Below are 6,000 nucleotides of genomic sequence, written 5' to 3' on the forward strand. Positions count from 1 at the left end.
TTACAGACACAAAACTTACTGTATAGTGTTCATGAGTGTGTCAGTTATAATGCACACATTTTTGATTTTTGATATTTATTATAATAAACTGTCAAATCATACTCAAATATTGCTATTTGTTTCACTACTTTATGGACTCATTCACAAAAATACAAATTTTAAAGCACAATAGCATTTGAAGGGAATTACTTACATACACAAAACTTACTGTACAGTGTTCATGAGTGTGTCAGTTATAATGCACAAATTTTTGATTTTTGATATTTATTATAATAAACAGTAAAATCATATGCAAATATTGCAATGTGTCTCACTACTGCATGGACTCATTCACAAAAATACTAATTTTAAAGCTCAATAGCATTTGAAGGGAATTACTTACAGACACAAAACTTACTGTACAGTGTTCATGAGTGTGTCAGTTATAATGCACACCTTTTTGATTTTTGATATTTATTATAATAAACTGTCAAATCATACTCAAATATTGCTATTTGTTTCAATACTGCATGGACTCATTCACAAAAATATAAATTTCAAAGATCAATAGCATTTGAAGGGAATTACTTACAGAAACAAAACTTACTGTACAGTGTTCATGAGTGTGTCAGTTATAATGCACACATTTTTGATTTTTGATATTTATTATAATAAACTGTCAAATCATACTCAAATATTGCTATTTGTTTCACTACTTTATGGACTCATTCACAAAAATACAAATTTTAAAGCTCAATAGCATTTGAAGGGAATTACTTACAGACACAAAACTTACTGTACAGTGTTCATGAGTGTGTCAGTTATAATGCACACATTTTTGATTTTTGATATTTATTATAATAAACTGTCAAATCATACTCAAATATTGCTATTTGTTTCACTACTTTATGGACTCATTCACAAAAATACAAATTTTAAAGCTCAATAGCATTTGAAGGGAATTACTTACAGACACAAAACTTACTGTACAGTGTTCATGAGTGTGTCAGTTATAATGCACACCTTTTTGATGTTTGATATTTATTATAATACACCGTAAAATCATATTCAAATATTGCTATTTGTTTCACTACTTTATGGACTCATTCACAAAAATACAAATTTTAAAGCTCAATAGCATTTGAAGGGAATTACTTACATACACAAAACTTACTGTACAGTGTTCATGAGTGTGTCAGTTATAATGCACACCTTTTTGATGTTTGATATTTATTATAATACACCGTAAAATCATATTCAAATATTGCTATTTGTTTCACTACTTTATGGACTCATTCACAAAAATACAAATTTTAAAGCTCAATAGCATTTGAAGGGACTTACTTACATACACAAAACTTACTGTACAGTGTTCATGAGTGTGTCAGTTATAATGCACACCTTTCTGATGTTTTATATTTATTATAATAAACAGTAAAATCATACTGCAAATATTGCAATGTGTCTCACTACTGCATGGACTCATTCACAAAAATACTAATTTTAAAGCTCAATAGCATTTGAAGGGAATTACTTACAGACACAAAACTTACTGTACAGTGTTCATGAGTGTGTCAGTTATAATGCACACCTTTTTGATGTTTGATATTTATTATAATACACCGTAAAATCATATTCAAATATTGCTATTTGTTTCACTACTTTATGGACTCATTCACAAAAATACAAATTTTAAAGCTCAATAGCATTTGAAGGGAATTACTTACATACACAAAACTTACTGTACAGTGTTCATGAGTGTGTCAGTTATAATGCACACCTTTTTGATGTTTGATATTTATTATAATACACCGTAAAATCATTTGCAAATATTGCTATTTGTTTTACTACTTTATTGACTCATTCACAAAAATATAAATTTCAAAGATCAATAGCATTTGAAGGGAATTACTTACAGAAACAAAACTTACTGTACAGTGTTCATGAGTGTGTCAGTTATAATGCACACCTTTTTGATTTTTGATATTTATTATAATAAACTGTCAAATCATACTCAAATATTGCTATTTGTTTCACTACTTTATGGACTCATTCATGAAAATATTTTTTTAAAGCTCAATAGCATTTGAAGGGAATTACTTACAGACACATAACTTACTGTACAGTGTTCATGAGTGTGTCAGTTATAATGCACACCTTTTTGATGTTTGATATTTATTATAATAAACTGTCAAATCATACTCAAATATTGCTATTTGTTTCACTACTTTATGGACTCATTCATGAAAATATTTTTTTAAAGCTCAATAGCATTTGAAGGGAATTACTTACAGACACATAACTTACTGTACAGTGTTCATGAGTGTGTCAGTTATAATGCACAAATTTTTGATTTTTGATATTTATTATAATAAACAGTAAAATCATATGCAAATATTGCTATTTGTTTCACTACTTTATGGACTCATTCATGAAAATATTTTTTTAAAGCTCAATAGCATTTGAAGGGAATTACTTACATACACAAAACTTACTGTACAGTGTTCATGAGTGTGTCAGTTATAATGCACACCTTTTTGATGTTTGATATTTATTATAATACACCGTAAAATCATATTCAAATATTGCTATTTGTTTCACTACTTTATGGACTCATTCACAAAAATACAAATTTTAAAGCTCAATAGCATTTGAAGGGAATTACTTACATACACAAAACTTACTGTACAGTGTTCATGAGTGTGTCAGTTATAATGCACACCTTTTTGATGTTTGATATTTATTATAATACACCGTAAAATCATATTCAAATATTGCTATTTGTTTCACTACTTTATGGACTCATTCACAAAAATACAAATTTTAAAGCTCAATAGCATTTGAAGGGACTTACTTACAGACACAAAACTTACTGTATAGTGTTCATGAGTGTGTCAGTTATAATGCACACATTTTTGATTTTTGATATTTATTATAATAAACTGTCAAATCATACTCAAATATTGCTATTTGTTTCACTACTTTATGGACTCATTCACAAAAATACAAATTTTAAAGCACAATAGCATTTGAAGGGAATTACTTACATACACAAAACTTACTGTACAGTGTTCATGAGTGTGTCAGTTATAATGCACACATTTTTGATTTTTGATATTTATTATAATAAACAGTAAAATCATATGCAAATATTGCAATGTGTCTCACTACTGCATGGACTCATTCACAAAAATACTAATTTTAAAGCTCAATAGCATTTGAAGGGAATTACTTACAGACACAAAACTTACTGTACAGTGTTCATGAGTGTGTCAGTTATAATGCACACCTTTTTGATTTTTGATATTTATTATAATAAACTGTCAAATCATACTCAAATATTGCTATTTGTTTCACTACTTTATGGACTCATTCACAAAAATACAAATTTTAAAGCACAATAGCATTTGAAGGGAATTACTTACATACACAAAACTTACTGTACAGTGTTCATGAGTGTGTCAGTTATAATGCACACCTTTTTGATGTTTGATATTTATTATAATAAACCGTAAAATCATATGCAAATATTGCTATTTGTTTCAATACTGCATGGACTCATTCACAAAAATATAAATTTCAAAGATCAATAGCATTTGAAGGGAATTACTTACAGAAACAAAACTTACTGTACAGTGTTCATGAGTGTGTCAGTTATAATGCACACATTTTTGATTTTTGATATTTATTATAATAAACTGTCAAATCATACTCAAATATTGCTATTTGTTTCACTACTTTATGGACTCATTCACAGAAAATACAATTTTTAAAGCTCAATAGCATTTGAAGGGAATTACTTACAGACACAAAACTTACTGTACAGTGTTCATGAGTGTGTCAGTTATAATGCACACCTTTTTGATTTTTGATATTTATTATAATAAACTGTCAAATCATACTCAAATATTGCTATTTGTTTCACTACTTTATGGACTCATTCACAAAAATACAAATTTTAAAGCTCAATAGCATTTGAAGGGAATTACTTACATACACAAAACTTACTGTACAGTGTTCATGAGTGTGTCAGTTATAATGCACACCTTTTTGATGTTTGATATTTATTATAATACACCGTAAAATCATTTGCAAATATTGCTATTTGTTTTACTACTTTATTGACTCATTCACAAAAATATAAATTTCAAAGATCAATAGCATTTGAAGGGAATTACTTACAGAAACAAAACTTACTGTACAGTGTTCATGAGTGTGTCAGTTATAATGCACACCTTTTTGATTTTTGATATTTATTATAATAAACTGTCAAATCATACTCAAATATTGCTATTTGTTTCACTACTTTATGGACTCATTCATGAAAATATTTTTTAAAGCTCAATAGCATTTGAAGGGAATTACTTACAGACACATAACTTACTGTACAGTGTTCATGAGTGTGTCAGTTATAATGCACACCTTTTTGATGTTTGATATTTATTATAATAAACTGTCAAATCATACTCAAATATTGCTATTTGTTTCACTACTTTATGGACTCATTCATGAAAATATTTTTTTAAAGCTCAATAGCATTTGAAGGGAATTACTTACAGACACATAACTTACTGTACAGTGTTCATGAGTGTGTCAGTTATAATGCACAAATTTTTGATTTTTGATATTTATTATAATAAACAGTAAAATCATATGCAAATATTGCTATTTGTTTCACTACTTTATGGACTCATTCATGAAAATATTTTTTTAAAGCTCAATAGCATTTGAAGGGAATTACTTACATACACAAAACTTACTGTACAGTGTTCATGAGTGTGTCAGTTATAATGCACACCTTTTTGATGTTTGATATTTATTATAATACACCGTAAAATCATATTCAAATATTGCTATTTGTTTCACTACTTTATGGACTCATTCACAAAAATACAAATTTTAAAGCTCAATAGCATTTGAAGGGAATTACTTACATACACAAAACTTACTGTACAGTGTTCATGAGTGTGTCAGTTATAATGCACACCTTTTTGATGTTTGATATTTATTATAATACACCGTAAAATCATATTCAAATATTGCTATTTGTTTCACTACTTTATGGACTCATTCACAAAAATACAAATTTTAAAGCTCAATAGCATTTAAGGGAATTACTTACAGAAACAAAACTTACTGTACAGTGTTCATGAGTGTGTCAGTTATAATGCACACATTTTTGATTTTTGATATTTATTATAATAAACTGTCAAATCATACTCAAATATTGCTATTTGTTTCACTACTTTATGGACTCATTCACAAAAATACAAATTTTAAAGCACAATAGCATTTGAAGGGAATTACTTACATACACAAAACTTACTGTACAGTGTTCATGAGTGTGTCAGTTATAATGCACAAATTTTTGATTTTTGATATTTATTATAATAAACAGTAAAATCATATGCAAATATTGCAATGTGTCTCACTACTGCATGGACTCATTCACAAAAATACTAATTTTAAAGCTCAATAGCATTTGAAGGGAATTACTTACAGACACAAAACTTACTGTACAGTGTTCATGAGTGTGTCAGTTATAATGCACACCTTTTTGATTTTTGATATTTATTATAATAAACTGTCAAATCATACTCAAATATTGCTATTTGTTTCACTACTTTATGGACTCATTCACAAAAATACAAATTTTAAAGCACAATAGCATTTGAAGGGAATTACTTACATACACAAAACTTACTGTACAGTGTTCATGAGTGTGTCAGTTATAATGCACACCTTTTTGATGTTTGATATTTATTATAATAAACCGTAAAATCATATGCAAATATTGCTATTTGTTTCAATACTGCATGGACTCATTCACAAAAATATAAATTTCAAAGATCAATAGCATTTGAAGGGAATTACTTACAGAAACAAAACTTACTGTACAGTGTTCATGAGTGTGTCAGTTATAATGCACACATTTTGATTTTTGATATTTATTATAATAAACTGTCAAATCATACTCAAATATTGCTATTTGTTTCACTACTTTATGGACTCATTCACAAA

Source organism: Triplophysa dalaica, chromosome 5, assembly GCF_015846415.1.
Source record: "Triplophysa dalaica isolate WHDGS20190420 chromosome 5, ASM1584641v1, whole genome shotgun sequence".
Taxonomy (NCBI): Eukaryota; Metazoa; Chordata; class Actinopteri; order Cypriniformes; family Nemacheilidae; genus Triplophysa; species Triplophysa dalaica.